Source organism: Lepisma saccharinum, chromosome 23 (assembly GCF_977018435.1).
Source record: "Lepisma saccharinum chromosome 23, izLepSacc3.1, whole genome shotgun sequence".
Lineage (NCBI taxonomy): Eukaryota > Metazoa > Arthropoda > Insecta > Zygentoma > Lepismatidae > Lepisma > Lepisma saccharinum.
Window position 1 is genome coordinate 41,927,690 of NC_139251.1, and position 17,120 is coordinate 41,944,809.

At 39.3% G+C, this 17,120-nt stretch overlaps 1 protein-coding gene across 4 annotated transcripts in view; it reads left to right on the top strand.

Annotated features, from left to right (window-relative positions):
• Positions 1 to 17,120, top strand: part of LOC146005307 (uncharacterized) — a 114,265-nt gene that overhangs the window by 40,144 nt on the left and 57,001 nt on the right. The window contains exon 1 of one of the 4 annotated variants that reach the window (XM_083144440.1): positions 3,140 to 3,351. The exons of the other annotated variants lie outside the window; for them this stretch is intronic. The gene's annotated coding sequence lies outside the window, so the exon portion shown is untranslated. Of the gene's footprint in view, positions 1 to 3,139; positions 3,352 to 17,120 lie in introns of those variants that run through there. 4 annotated transcript variants of the gene reach the window in all.

Below are 17,120 nucleotides of genomic sequence, written 5' to 3' on the forward strand. Positions count from 1 at the left end.
GAATTCACCAGTGCTGTTAAAGGCCCAGAAAATTTATATGAATTCAATTCCGGTCCAGGAGAGAAAATCAGCAAGCGTAAATGCGTTCTGGACCGTAAAGAACCTTTTCATCTGTAAAGTGTTTAAATTCGCTCCAGGAACCTTTTTTCTAGATGAATTTAAATACTGTTCATGAACCTTTTTTTTTTTTTCGGGTCAATTTAAATATGATCCAGGAACTTTTTTTTTTCAGGATCAATTTAAATACGGTCCAGGAACCTTTTTTCAATGAAACAATACGCACGTTGGGCGCTGCGCTTTGGGCTATGGTTCTCGGCCTGTATATATGACCGGTGCCAACCCGCCATCGTGAGGACGTTGGGGAGCTAAGAGTGAGTAGTGTAACCCGGTCTTGGATATGTCCTATAACGGTTGGGGGTTCGACGTGCTGACTCTACGTCACCCCATTACCGGTTGAATATATCCACACCTCTAGTAGGATTGTGGGAGGGAGACTGGCAGTCGGGAGATATGCCACGGCCTTTACAGCACCTTAATTGCGCGAGAAAAAAAGTCCCTGGCCTGTTGCGGAACTCACTAGAATTCATGAGTTCCTGTATCTTTAACAACCCTGGTATTTACAGTGCAAAGTGGAGGTTTTAGGTGGACTCAGAAAAAAAAATTCTCAATGGGAATATTTCTGGAATAGAGGACAGCGTTCTGTTTTGGCAAAAAATAAAACCACCACACACCCAAAATAAAATAAAAATTATATAAAAAAATTAGGGCATGGCTTGGCTAATAATTTAATAATAAAATTGATAGTGGGGGCAAGCCTCCAATTTGTGACGTAATCTATAGTGACTGTGAAAGGGACAATGGAGGGGAGGCAGTGTGACGGAAATATTTTCTGGGAGGGGGCAGAAATAATACGTTCCTAAGTACCATACAAAAAGGTACATATATGCCAAGAAGGATTATGCATTTTTTTTGTTCGCTGGGGTTGTCAAGGGGGCGTCCTCCCTCTTGACTCCTTCCTGATGTCATCTGCTAGGAGGAGAGATGGTTAAATTTATATAGAATACATTTATTTTCAAGTATGAGCCTTTACAGCTGTGCATACTATACAAGGATGAAAAATTTTTAGTACAATTTTCCTTCACCCATCCTCCTGTCTACTTCCACATTCACACTGCTTGGGATTTCACAAACACCCTCTTTCATTTCCATTCTTTCACTACACTTGCACTGTTACCTGGGTGATTCCTAAATTTTCTCAGCTTTATTTATTCAGTAGCCCCCCTTCACACATTTTCACTATCCCCACTGAGCTTCTTTGCTCTCTTCGCCCAGACATAGTGTAGGAAAGTTCCCAGATTCCTTATTTGCGCCTCACCCCCCCCCCCCCTCGGTCTCTCCCCCTATAATAACGGTTGTCACTATATTCTCAATGTTAGCTTCATTTACTTCCCTGATTAACAGCTTTGGATGGGTTGGGTGGAAAATGTGAGAAGGGGGGGGGGGGGTTGGCTTCGGTAGTTATGCATACTAAGATTCCCTTCCCACCCTTTTCGTATCTTTCATCCTCTGTTCCTCTCTCTATTTTTGCTTCCTTCTTTTTCTACTATGTTTTCTATCTCTTCATTTCTTTCTCCCCAATCTATTTATTTATTTTTCCCTTTCCATTTTCGTACCTTTCATCCTCTGTTTCTCTCTGTATTTTGCTTCCTTCTCTTTCTCTCCCTTCCTTTTTTTCCAATTCTCTTTGTATCAATGTCTTGTATGCATTTTTTTCTTTCTTTCTTTGTTTTCCATCTTTCCTTCCATGCTTATTAGCTAGAGCCCGGATTTTAGGCGAAATGCCAATTCGTTTCCGACGCTGGTAGACAAAAATTGAACACAAAAGTACACCGATCCGAAGGTTCTTAACATTCTGAACAATACTTTGTTGCCTTTTTTTTTGCCTATTTCACCTTACGCTGCCTTTTTCAAACATTTTTGCCTCTTTTGTCATTCTGGCAAGGTATTTTTTAAAATTATATTTCTCTTCTATTTGATTTCGTTTGTCAATAACCCTTGTTATTGAAATTATTATTTGTAAACACATTTTTAAAGATTTAAGAAGAATTTAAGTCCTTCTCTTCAACTTTTAATGCCTCTTCTTCAATTTTCACTGCCTCTTTCTGAAACTTGACTGCCTTTTTTTCGACATACACTGCCCCTTTTTTTTAAATTTTTCGTTGCCTTTTTGCCTCCCATTTTTAATACTTTTCAGTGCCTGAACATCCAGGCTCTCATTACTTTCTATCTAAATTTCTCTCGATATTTTCCTCTGTTGGTTTTCTTTATTTCCGTGTGTTTCTTGCTGAAAATTTTTGATATACGCTGTTTGAGTGTGGTTGGTGATTTATCCACACACGCCTAAGACTCCTCCTAAATTGTAACACCCTCCTAAAATTTTCCACAAGTGCCAATTTTGGACATACATTTTTAACTCCACGCCCCAGAAGGAAAATTATGGGTAAACTCACGGGTGGGGGTAGAAAGCACTTCTTAAAGTAATTTTCCAAACACTGTCTTAAGCCGACCTCCGTGGCTGAGTGGTTAGTACAGTGCGCTACGGCGCCCTGGACCCCGGTTTCGAATTCCGGCCTGGACATGGGTGTTCTTCGTGTTTCTTTATAATTTCCTTGTCATCCTCATCATCGCGATTAGCCAAAAGTGGCAGAAAAGCGATGCTAAATAACAAAAGTCACTGTTTTAGAGTATGACCCAGGACACCCCTTGCTCACGAGGTGTAATTCAAAATGAAAAATAAATGGAGCAGTGTCTGTTGCATTACCATTGCGGGAGATTACACAAGACCATCCGTAGAGTTCTTGAGCAAAACATGGTTATGTAAGAAGCACATTGTAGTGCACCCCGATGCTTTCTGTGGTGTCAGGAATGTTTGTTCTCGAGTACGGCTTACACTTTCTGTAGCAGTGATACAATGAGATAGAAAAAAAAAAGAATAAACGCCCCGAACTGAACGAGTTAGCGTCTCATCTGGGAGGCAAAAAAAGCGAGCTGGCTCTGTTTTCAGTCAAAGCATTCAAGGTTAGTGACGTCACTGATAAGAAACCATTCATCGTTCCACCCACCCTCGCCAAACATGCTCAGAATATTGTGTTGTGCGACGGAAGGCAGAACAGGCGAAAACGAGCTGCGGTCATTTCAACGTTTCTGTTTTATTTCGTGCTACAAGTCTTTTTGCCCCCACCATGTCTTGTGTCGTGTGATATTTCTTCTGGTGCTTAACCCTGGCGATAATCATGGGGTGGAGTCTGCTAGATGTGTCTTGTTGACTGTTGCAACAGTTGCAGAGAAAAGGTAAGCTTGATGAACTTTTCCGCTTCAAATCCAGTGCAATTTGACAAGTTAATTCGCGTGTTTAACATCGTACTGGTTTCTTATTGTTCCTCACGTTTAGACTGCCAACCCTCCCGGTGAGGTGTAGAAATTGTTCATTAACGTGTAGAAGTTGTAAAATAAGCTTTTCTATTCTCGCAAGATTCTCCGTATACAAGTATGGGAACCATATTTGTTGATATGAACAATTGACGTTCGCAATTAGTTACGCTGTCTACAGCGTTGCCAAACTGTTGATTTCATACTTGGAGAGCATGGATCGTGTAAGAATGGCAGAAGAGAACAGTAAAAACGTTGTTGATTACAGGTAAGTTTGGCAACATTGTATCGATCGTAAAATTGCAGGATACGAAAATGGCGTCTTCGATGAAGAACGTTTGCCGTTAAAAAGCTACGAAAATAAGATTTTTATCGGTCCGTTATCACAATTAGCCAAAACCATTCGCGGATAGCCCCACTGACCATTCTCGGTAAGGTTAGGTTAGGCTAGGCAAGGCAAGCATAGTTAAAATTTGGGGTCGTAGTAATGTCAGGAATGTATATTTCGTTTTTTAGGTATTGGAAACACAAAATCTTTCCGTAAAAATGAGCAATCCTGCATGTCTGTTCCGATCACGCACGGACCAATCAATTTAGCTTATTTTGCAATTTCTACACGTGACACCCAAATTTTAACTTCAAATTTGTTATTAGGAGGCCTCAATTGGTGAGTATGCGAAATATTACAAAAATCTGGGAGGGGTCCGGTATTGTAAATTCGCTCCGCAACCCTTTCTAAAGACGTCGAAATGTCAACCTCCCTTCCACGTAGTACACCTTGGACTGCGTTTTGCATCTTTGCGAGGCTCTGGCGCCAGGATTCAGAGCTGTGGGGTTCATGTTGTGTCGTCCATGTACGTTTGTGATTGTACAGTCACGGAGACTGCAGGGTTGTAATGAATACATTGACTTTCAGTGGAATCGTTACAACCTAGCAGTGTCCATGACTGTACCATCTAATAGAACAACAGTAGAGGGAAACACTTGAGAAGCAAGATTGTTCAAGATCCAGGAACTCATAAATTCTAATGGGTTCTATTGGGTTCCGTGACAACACCGGAACCTTTTTCCTCGCACAATTTAAATTCTGTCCAAGTTAGTTGCGTATTGTTTCATTTCAATACCAAACTTGGACCTTATTTAAATTGATCCGGAAGAAGGGTTTCTGGACCGAATTGAAATACTTTACAGATAAAAAGGTTCTTTACGGTCCCGAACCCATTTACGCTTGCTGATTTTCTCTACTGGACCGGAATTGAATTTATTAAGAATTCCTGGACTTTGAACAACCGTGCTGAGAAGTCCAAATGTATCTATGGATTATCTGTTTTCGAAGGCAGCTCCGTCATTGTAGTTTTGCATGATTCAACTGTATAGACGAGAAACTCGGGAAAGTCCTGAGAAATGTGAAAGTTTAAGAATAATATACAATGGGAAAGTAAGGACTCTTAAAAGTTTGAATTTTTTCTGTAAAAACCGGAAAATGTGCTTAATAGCCCGGTAGATGCATGCAAAAATTGAGAATTTTCATTTTCTCGAAACGTAGATGTACATACAGAGTGCAAACTTTGCCCCCGAGGTCAGATCGTCCTGGATCCTTTCACTACCCTATCAGTCTTATCTTATCTCCAAAGAACTGTAATCATCTGAGAATCGTGATGTACGTATGCCTTGGAAAACACATATCAAAACACACACATGATAGTACAGCTAGTAATTTCCGTATGCAAGCCAATAAGTTCTACAGTCGTGGACACTTATGGATTGTAACAATCCCATTGACTTTCAATGGAATCATGACAACCCAGAAGTGTCCGTGACTGTACAATTCTAAGCAGGGTTTTTAAGGGTCCAGGAATTTTAAATATATTCAATTCCAGCCCAAGAGAGGAAATCAGCAAGCGTAAAGGAGTTCTGTACTATAAAGAACCTTTATATCGGTCCAGGAACCATTTTTCCGGATCAGCTTAAATACGGTCCAGGGACCTTTATTCCGGATCATTTTAAATGCGGTCCAGGAACCTTTTTTCCGGACCAATTTAAATACGATCCAGAAAACGTTTTTTCAATGCAACTACGCAACTTGGACCGAATTTAAATTGTGTGAGAAAAAATGTTGGTCCTGTTGCGGAACCCAATAGAACCCATTAGAATTTATGTGTTCCTGGATCTTTAACAACCCTGATTCCAAATGTGTTGTTGCAGAAAAGTAACAGTTAAGTTTGTGAAATATTCCTGGGTAATAAAATATGGGGTGATATCGAGACGAGACTTGACAGAATCTGTCTCGACTAGATTTATAATTATAGTCCAGGGGCATTTGTAATCCCGTGGGCTTTTGAATGAAGGGAATATATGACTACCGGTAATACGTTGCTAGTGTGGTACACAATAACGTACTACCAGGCAGTGGCGGCTCGTGGTGAACCAAAGTGGAGGGGCGATAACTCACAAATTTGCTCTATTGATTTGCTTTATTTTACTTCGCCTTTTGTGCTACTTTTGGCTAATTTGCGAAGATGGGGATGAGTGATATGATGAAATTGATGAATAGACACTCACAAACATCCATGCCCAGGTCGGGATTCGAACCCGGGACTCCTTGCGTATTAGCGCGATGTGCTAACCACTCCGCCACGGGGGCCGCACAAATTTGCTACTAGTAATGTGAGTTTAAATGATGAATTTCGTATAACAGCCAACGTGATAAGAAATTGATACGTTCGTGTTTACTGAATATCATGTTTTACACGTTTGCACATATTATAATAAATTAATAAAAGAAGATGGAAGAAGAAATAGAATTCTAACAGATTTAGTCGTTTAACAGAGGGGAAAATTCAGAAGAGAGGATATTAATTTTTACACAACTTGATAAGCACAATGACGAAAATTTACGTGCATTGATCGTGAAAATTTCTAGTAAAAAAGTTACACAGAAAAAGTTTCCTGCCCAACATGACTAATTGATATGTGAAATAGGGCACCAAAATAAATATCTCACTGGATAGGTGATATCTGCGTTACCAGAAGCTCTACAGTAAAAACTTCAAACTTACCAGAAATCTTCTTCAGACATGCTTGTAATTAATGCTTTTGTCCTTCAACGTGAAATTTGCGAGTGAACTCACGCCCTCCCTTCTTTGACATTTGTTCTAGATTCAAATTCGGCCTATGTTTTTTATGTTTATTTTTCATCCAGACTTCTGGTAGAAAAACTTCGCACCAACAATTTCTCCACACTGTTCATCGCGACAAATCAAGGAATATAGACAAATGCACAACTATAGCACACAAGTACCGAAAAAGCTTCACTTTTCCATGGAAAACGAAGAAACAACAAGTGTCAATACTATCGTCTTCCCATCCGGTCGTTTTATTGCTTCGGGGTTGCCAGACAATTTTGCCAAATTTTAAGAAATTTTTAATTCACAGGTTCCTGTAGCGGCTCTTGGTGACTTTAGATGACAAGTTTCTGATTTATTTAACGTCCGTCTTGTCACATTATCAGGATTTTTTTCGAACGTGCTAATCAAAACATCTAATTAAATCTACATGATGTACTCCACATCATTGTAATCCAAATGTACTTTTCACTAAACTCAGAAAAAATACAACGCATATATATGATAATTTTGCGTGTAAGAAGAATCTATAGCCGACTTCCGTGGCTAGCATACCGCATTACAAAGCCACAGCTCCTGGGTTCGAATCCCGGCATGGGTATGTGTGTTCTTTGTGAATGCCCCTCCATCAGTTTCATTATATCATCACTCATCCTCATCATCGTGATTACCGAAAAGTAGCAGAAAGCGACAGTAAATAACAAAAATCAAGAAAGAGTCTGTACATTTTCAGTTACCTATATTTTCTTTCCTCATTGGAAATTGCATTATTTATTGCTCTACTCTTATGTCATAAGAGAATAAGATTATGGAATACAGAATGATATTTTTCAACGGTTGGTAATTTTCTTTCTTATGTTAACTTCATTGCTTCTGGCAACTCTTCATTGTTTACCGTTCTCCGGAGAGAGGGCCAGTTTCGTCTAGGGGGTGGGTTTCGGACGACAAACCCTCCGTCCTCCCAGCCACAGATCCCGCGCGTGTTATTCCCCCAGTTCCCTCGCCTTTTTCCACTCACGACCGCGCTTGAGATAGCTCTACGTCTCGTAAGGTGGGAGGACGGCGCCCCGCCACATTTCTCTCCAAGTTGCGTATTCTTCCGCACGGTGGCGTGCAAACTTCGCAATTGTCGCGGAAGATTGAATACAGAACCGACTAACCAACGATCTATAAGCAATGTAATATTTGCAATTCAGACATTGTAAAAGCTAATATATAAATGTTAATGTAATGTTTGTTCACTTGTGGTTGCACACGGCAGTGCGGCGTCCGTATCGTCCTTATGAGCGGCCGCCCCTGCTACCAGGTGTTTTGCTCGCAATTGTGGCAGAAGGCCTGTGTGACGTCATAAATCCAAGATGGCTACCGCTTCATGCACTAACAAAATCCATCATAACTCCTTTAATAGTGGTTTTGGAAAATATTTTATACATACATGCTTTGTTCAGAATTAAAAAAGGAAAAAAAATGATTCTTAGTTTTTTCATATCTCGCACTCTTATGGAGATATATCTAGTGAAACTATTTCGTGCCCTTTTCTGCAAGGATTCTCTGCATATTTTACACTTTACTTGACATTCTGGCATATAAAGGGGGAAAATTACTGCCTGTGATATTTTGTTGATGCCTACTATTGTGGCGTATTGCCTTCGTGTCATCATACATCCAAGATGGCAGCCTCTGTAGACATTAACAAACAAAAACGACCATATCTCCTTAACTTGTTTAGGATTAATTTGACAATTTGTAAGTTTGTTCTGTTTTTACACGAAGGGAAGACATGTATGGAGCATGCTTTCATTTGAAGGCATGCAATCATGAATTACTACAGGTGTTTTGCTGGATAATGTGTCAGAGACCATACATGACTTCCCAAATCCAAGATGGCCGCCTTGGAGGTTCTGCACATGAAATACTGTCCATAACCTGATTTAGAGTTCGTTGATCATATTTTCCAGAAGCATTTTCTGTTATAAATAACAAGGGGAAAATATTAATTATCATTATCATTACTATTATTATAAATATTACAGTAAAGGAGTGAATACCGCATTGTCTTTTGAAATTTAAGCAGCTCACCTGTCATCAGGATTAAAAGTGGTTGTAATCATTTGGGAAATATCATGTCATCAATACAGTAACTTTATTCAAATTCCTCGTCACGCTGATCTGAGTCTCTGTCCTGTAAGTCATTGTTTTCACACTTTTCTTCATCTGCACTAGAAAGACACAGTTCAGTACGTCGCAGGGACCGATCCTGGCATATGCATGAACATTTCCTCTTTCCGCAACCACATGTCAACTGTAATCTTCTCTGAAGTTCTAGGTAGTGTGAATATGACAAGAATGATCTTTTTGTCATTCTCATTTTCTTCTTTCTCCATTCAACAGCCTATTGGCCTGGGTAGATTTTGATGTTTCTTTTATTCTTGCATTTCACTCCAATACTTGGAAGTAACTGCTCCTGGTGAAAGGTGTGAGGGTCACTTTGGTGGCAGCGTTCACACTAACTATTAATGGTATCCCAGTTTGTGTTTGTACTTGCAGAGAAGGCAAGAAAGTGGTTGTTGAACGCATTTGATGGCGCAGATGATGTGCTTGAATCTCTTGCAAATCTTGAACAAGATGACAATGAAAAAAAATCATTGATTTATTTTACTTCTAGTTTCTGCTTCTTTTGGCAAATTTCAAAGATGAAAATGAATTATAAGATGAAATAGATGAAATGATTCCCGTCGCACATTCATCTGGAGAGAACCTTGAACACGATTTAGTCGAAGGAATATCGTGGAGAGGGATTAGTTTGGTCGAGATGGAATACTGGTATGGGAAGACATCATGCTCAATGGACATACAGAGCTGCACGTCTTTGCTGGAGGTACTCTTACTGCCCAGAGGCACAGAAACGAGGTACTCCAACAACATGTGCGACTTTTCAGAGGCGCAGTCGGCCAAGACTTCATCTTCAAGGATGATAAGATGATAATGCAACCAAATTGGTGGATGTCTTTCTTGAAGGTGAATAAATCCACCGCATGGACTAGCCACCAAGGTCCCCAGACATAAATCCTGCAGTGTCTTAAGTAGACGAGTTAGCTCGCGATCCTCCACCAAAGACATTTCCAGAGCTCCGCACTCCTCTTCATGGGAAATGGAACCAGCTGCCTGTAGAACTCTTGAACCACCTTGTAAATAACGTGCTACGTCGTTGCAAGGTTGTGTAGCTGTTAGGGGTAACTTCATCCCATACAAGCCTCTTTTTTTCGTCAAGGAAGTATCTTCTATTTTCTTATTTTTTGCATGTGTGTCTTTGCACTAAAAAACAATTGTTAATTTCATGCAATCTGCTCTATTGTATTCCATATAACGTTTTGATTAATTTTCACTGTTTTATGCAGTTCTGTCACTTTATTAATAAAACATTTTCTCAAATCTTGGTTATGCTTAACTTTTGGACACTACTGTAATTATAAAAATTATGATAATATTTTTCAATTTTTAATTATTAACAGAAAATGCCTGTGGAAAAATCTGATAATCGAAATCTAGATCAGGATATGGACAGTATATCAGATCATGTGCAGAACCTCCAAGGCGGCCATTTTGGATTTCGGACGTCATGTGTGGTTTCTGGCACACTGTAATAAATTATTGCATGCCTCCAAATGAAATAATCCTCCATACATACAGAACAAACTTACGAATGGTCAAAATTACTCCTAAAGGAGTTAAGGAAAGGAGATTTGGTCGTTTTGGTTTGTTAATGTCTGCAGAGGTAGCCATCTTGGATGTATGATGTCACCCAGGCAATACGCCACAATAGTAGGCATAACAAAATATCACAGGCAGTAATTTTCCCCCTTTATAAGCCAGAATATCGAGTAAAGTGTAAAATATATGCAGAGAATCCTTGCAGAAAAGGGCACGAAATAGTTTCACTAGATATATCTCCATAAGAGTGCGAGATATGAAAAAACTGTAAGAATCAATTTTGTTTCTTTTTCAATTATGAACAAAACATGTATGTATAAAATATTTTCCAAAACCACTATTAAAGGAGTTATGGTGGATTTTCTTAGTTAGTGCATGAAGCGGTAGCCATCTTGGATTTATGACGTCACACAGGCTTTCTGCCACAATTGCGGGCAAAACACCTGGTAGTATGTTATTGTGTACCACAGTAGCAACGTATTAAAGGTAGTCATATATTCCCTTCATTCAAAAACCCACAGACTAAAAAAAATTGCCATATGCCATCTGGTACTCGTACCGGTCTCGAAAGGCAAGTTTTGGTCATGTCCTCAAATATATATAATACAAAGCAACATACACAGCGTGTCACCGCGCAAACTTCCACAGTGCATAGAGGTATTTTAGGCAAAAGCGGCTTGATGCCTCGTTTCGACGCTACGAACCCTCGAAAAATGGAAATTTTACCATGAATATGTGGAACCCGCAGCACAGGCTCGCAATTTACCATTAATACTTTGACTTTCACTTACCGCAGACAAGATATGTGAATTTTATAGAAATAGGTAGGCATGACATCCGTTTGCGTTGTACCGAAGTCATGGACATTAATTAACACTCGGGGAAAGTGCGCGTTTTGTTATACACGTATACTTCTCTAGGATCTGCAGTAGCCAAGCAAGACAAGAATCTTGACCTTGACGTACATTACAGGAGTTGAACATTTCAAGAGAAAGCCCACGTCATGTCAGGCGATAATGAAGATGCGGATGGGAAAGAGATTGGTTCCATTGTCACGAAAATTAACACCTGTTGAAGTACAGAAGACTGCAGTGCCTCGGAGTACAGTGCGTACGACAGGAACCAAGAAATATAAACACACACACAGGTCAGTGCGGCAGGGAGGGGGGGATAGTTTCTGCAAGAGGTTTGTAGGTAAACTTTCTATGGCCACTTTCAGATTGCTCCCATGATCGGATTCCTAATCTTTCGGTACAGAATAGGAACAGTGCCGAGACAGTTTTTTTAAATATAAAAAATAGTAATTCAAATACTAAGTAAAAAATAAATAAATAAACGAATCTTGTGAAAATCGAGACTACACTTAGTGTCAGAGACTTAGATACGATACCGAAAATTTTACCTAAACTAAATTTACTTTAATTTTAGATTTATTGACTTTCAGAGTTTGACTTTGCGACTTTGAGTTTGTTTTAAATCCACTTTATGCACAGATAGGCTATTATTGTTGCCATGAACTGAACACTACATACAGAGCATTCCCCGACATTCGCTACGAGACTCGGTCCGGCGTCAGTACTTGTCTTTTCCGGTGAACGGGGTCCGCGACAGTCGCTAGAGTCTGCTATTAATATTACAGTTTTCATATTGTGTACTAACCTTGACTACAGAATGTGTTGAAAGTGATGTCCCTCTGCTGCAGTGTATTCCTGGCATCTCCGAAGGAAATTGGCATTTACACGTGCAAGTTCGTCTACTGTAATCCTCCCAATTTCTCGTACAGTACTCTTTTAACTCACGGATGGTGTGCGGATTGTCTTCGTATACTTTACTTTTTAGATTTCCCCATAAATGTAAGAATTTTAGCGGCTCTAAATGCTGTGGTTTTTAATGCACTAGTTTCTTGTGAGAGGCGGTGGATGGATTTCCGAGGAGACTGTTCAAACCTTTGTCCTCTCTCACTGAGTTTTTTCTCAGTAAGTACACGTGGGTTTTTCTTTCCACTTTTATTCAGAACTGACCCTGTTACTCTAAACTTTTTTACGAGGTTTAATATAGTGGTCCTATGTGGAACGGGAACACCAGGAAATTTCGTTGCAAAACGTCGTCGCACTTCTCCACAATTCCTCTTTTCGAAGTAACACTCGACAAGATAAATCCTTTGTTGTAATGTAAACTTTCGTGGTGCCATATTAAGCCACAATCTTCAACACACGGACACGACACAACACAACTTCCGAGGGAGGATTATACTGGCGTCAGTCTGCAACGTCAACAGATAGGGAAAGAGAGCGAAGGCAGGGAGAGCGAAGAAAATAGACTGTAGCGTGCGACTGTCACGGACCCGTTCACCGGAAAAGACAATCGTTGACGCCGGGCCGCTTTCCTCAGTCTCGTAGCGAATGTCAGGGAATGCTCTGTAGATTAATACATTGTGAGCAGAGTTTTCCAACTGTTCTTATTCGTTCACTGAACATATTCTTTATCGCAACTGTGCAAATTGGGAAAAGCAAGTTTTCTGAAATCACGTGTCTATGAGAAAGGTACATTGAATTTCAATGACCTTTTTCAAAACAATGTACTATTTTGCAAAATCAAAATTGGCCTCCTATATTATTATTATCTTAATTACATTACGTTGTCGAGAGGATAAAGCTAATATTTTGATGACCTGCACAATGTCCTGGATTTGATTTCACGAACGTTTGCTACATGGATAAATAATTAATATACAAATATTAAATCATATTAACAATGAACATTTTAGCACTGTAGAGGCTCAAAATTCATTACGTTACATTCAGTATTTTTTGTACTATGTAGGAGGTCAGATAATTATACATCAATTGTGGAATTTGAGGTTAGCTTAGTACTCTTACATTGAAAGATAGTGAACTTGACATGATTTCTTCTAAAAATGAACACACTAATAAAAGAAACTTAAAGGGTTAATCAGTTCTTCATATACGCTACAGCTCTGGCTTTCTGGGTACAACACTGAATCCTGGAACTTTCAAAACTTAATTATATGATACAGTTAATCTCTTAAATTTCTTATTTTCATAATAGTTTCAAACTGATAGTGTGTGAAAATAAGATACCATGAAAGATAAATAGAACCTTTCGTCATAATCACCATTTTGATAGACGAACGAGAGCATAAAAATTTGGGATCTCGGACGTTTTACATTCGGGAATGAATTTACTTCAAAGGGCATGTTCTGCACCAGAAGTGAAATATTGTACCACTTCTCCAACCACACTAGAAGTTGTACTGACTTGTGAATTGTGTTCATCATAAACTGACATATTACAGGGTACCATCGTTCTGCCCCGCTTACGAAACAAGAAGAATCTTTGCTTTATTTGTTATATTCTAAAAATAATAATAATAATTTGTTTATATTTGTAAAGTTTTTCAATGACAAGGGTTTGTACAAGAAATTTATAATTTTTAGAGTAAGTGTGGTATTTTTATTAATGTTATAAATTAAATACCTCTTTCTGTTCCGGGTTCCAATATTATATCATCACATTGGAATTCCCTACAATGGACATTTTTTACTACTACAATATTGAATTATGTCATGTCGTCTAATAAGAGGAACAATTATATGATTGCGTCACATTTTTAACGAATGACATCACACTGGTCTTGGGTATTTTCAAAACCCCTGCTTGGTAGCAACGAAGTTTCTATTTCTATTTATCATTCTTTTGTTGTAGTCAAATGCTCATTGCGCAATTTTCTTGTAATCTTTTCCTTGGAAATTCATCACTTCCTTTCTTGAACTGTAACTCGGTCATCATTATAGGCGGCGAATGAGAGTTGTGAAGGGGCACGCGGCTCTTTTCCTCTTGTTCAATACGTCAGAGTATATTATCAGGTGGTGGGAAATACAGCACGTGGTTTTTCTCACAGCAAAACTGCTGTAACCATGTCTTGCTATTATCTTCCTCTGAGTTAAATGCTCAAGAGCAATGCCAGAAAATTTCCATTGGATAGATATACAGTAGGCCTATATTGTAATTTAGTAGTTTTTTTTTCAGTTCCGATCTATCTTATCTCTCCCCTCCACTTTCTTTCCAACCCTTCTTCTATCCCTATCTCTATTCCCTTTTAATTTTACACCCCCTCTCTCTCAAGCCCTTCCTCTATCTCCTTCCGCACATGGCGCTGCGACGCCAAGGGTCCCGGGTTCGAATCCTGGTCGGGCTTGGTTGTTTGTGAATGTCCATTCATCAATTTCATCATTTCATCACTCATCCCCATCTTCGCAAATTAGCCAAGAGGCACAAAACGCGAAGTAAAATAAACTAAATCAATCGAAATCTATCTCCTTCCAGCCGTTCCCCTCTATTTCCAGTTCTTCCCCCTCTTTGTTTCTTGCCAGGGGTCCCGTGTTCGAATCCCAGCTTGGATATGGGCGTTTGTGAATGTCCATCAATTTCATCAAATTATCACTCATCTTTGCAATTAGCCAAATGTGGAAGAAAAGCAGAGTAAAAGAAACCAAATCAATCAAACCCTCTCTGTATCTAGGCCTTCCTCTTCAGCCTTTCTCTCCCCCTTCTATCTCTCCCTCTTTCCAACCCTTCCTTCTCTACTTCCAGGTTCGAGACCCGGCCTGGGGATGGGTGTTCTTTGCGAGTGTCTCTTCATCGATTTCATCATATCGTCATTCATCCTCATTGTCGTGATTAGCCAAAAGTCTCAGAGAAGCGGCGCTAACAAACAAAAAAAAAAAGATTAAAAATGTTTCCATCCAGGTCCTCCAGAAGGAGCTCGAAGTTTAACAGGGGAGAAAACCTCCCCGTTATTCACATTTGTATAAACATCACTTACGATTATATATACCCTGTCCCAGCTAACTGTAGAGCAGGGCCGCGCATATCGGCAGAGGAGGAGGAAAATGGTGGTGAAAGCGCAGCGTTGCCAACCATACGGTCCTGACCATACATGTACGGATGTATGTACGGTCCAAACTTTAGTCCATACGCTAAATGCACGGCTTGTCAAAATTTGCTCTTGCAGTTTTATCCCTAATATTACCCTAATAAATTCTTATACCAATCGTACGGACCTGGAGATAAAAATACGGCCCGTTTGCCACGTGCGTTCGGTATTATCCATTTCAAAAGTTTGCAACGGTTACAGGAAATCGGGTAATTCCCGTCGCCCATTACACAATCCCGTTTCTCTCACTGTTCATTGGTGGAGCCGTCTCGCGTTACAACTTGCGCAGAGACTTGTTCCGTTCGCCTGGTCTACAGTTAGCTGGTACGGAGTTTAGATACCAGTTCTCTATCACTGAACAAGGAATCTAGCATTTCATTGCACTTACTAGTGAGGAAACTAACAAGTTTACAGAAGATTTAGAAAGATAGAATTAAAAGTTGCTAGGGTTTGGTTTGGCTGAGGAAGAAAGGGGCTTATCAACTAGCTTGTTTTCACTTTTTATCACAATCTCCGTGTCTATAAATATTTTGTTAGCAGATGATAATCGGAGTGAGATTGTTTGTGCAAGGGACGACAATGGAAAGAGTAACGATTCCTCAAACCTTGCTCCGACAACTTCACATCGATCCGGCTGTGGTAATTATAGTAATGCCATGGCAACGGACCACACATGCTTGTTATCAGTTCTGCTTTGCTCGTAACTTCTTTCTTGTAGTCCTCAAGGTGCACCTTACAAATGATTCAGGTCCGGTCTTCAATAAGCACGTTGTTAGAAGTTAAAATATTCCACCGTAAAAATTCAACAGACTGCCTGTTAATTTTAAAAAAAACTCAATTATCATTAAGCACGATAATTTATTTATGTTCACCTATAACAGAGCTTTGGCTCCAATTACAATAGGCTTACATATATTATAAACAATTCAAAAATTACAATTTCAACAATACAAAACAAAAGAAGAAGAAAGAGAGCAAAACTACACCAATCATTGCGTAAAAAATACTATCACAAAGTTTATACAAAAAACAAATCTAGAAATGACATTTACAGAACTATAAGAAGATACATATCTATATGCAGACATTCATAACTATACATTTATATATACTCATATATAAACAAATATACACACCTACGGGCATAATTATATTTACAAACGTACCCATTTACACAGAAACATGTATAATTGTTTAATTTGTTCATAATGTTCTTTGAAGGACAGACAGGAACTGCTTGAATGGCATAGCAAAATCCAAGTCTCCACCGTTTTTGACTATTTCATTGTGCTTAATACATAGTCTTATAATGGGCGAATTCTGGTGTACTGTTGAGTGGGATTTGCCGTAATAAAAAGGTTGCCTGAACCGTAACATGTCCTTAGCATTAACATTTTATGTTTGGAGGAGACTTGGACTATCGACTAGCCCGTTAACTAACTTATATAAAAATAATTGATGTGATACCACTCTCCTTTTGTACACTTCTGTTCACAGAAAGAATCACACTCATTTTAGTTGTTCCGGCTTCGGGTCTGGCAGTACAGCCGAAGTAAGTGTTCGGAAACCAGCAGTGTTGCTTACTATCAAACATTTTAACCACATGCAGGAAATTTTCTCTCTCTCAGACTCAAAGAAAAGGGCTAACGGAAAGATTGCAGCGTAAATATTAATTAACTGGACTGTCCACGTCTACATTGAAAGTAGTGTAAATGCGAAAAATATATTTAAAAATAACGCATTTTTGACGTTCGTGAAGAAGTGGTTATCACAGTGCGTTAGAATGAGAGGACCCCGGGTTCGAATTTGGCCTGAGCATGGGTGTTCTTTTTGAGTCTCTCTTCATCGTTGCGAGTAGCCGGAAATTGAAGAAAAGCAACACTAAATAACGAAAAAAA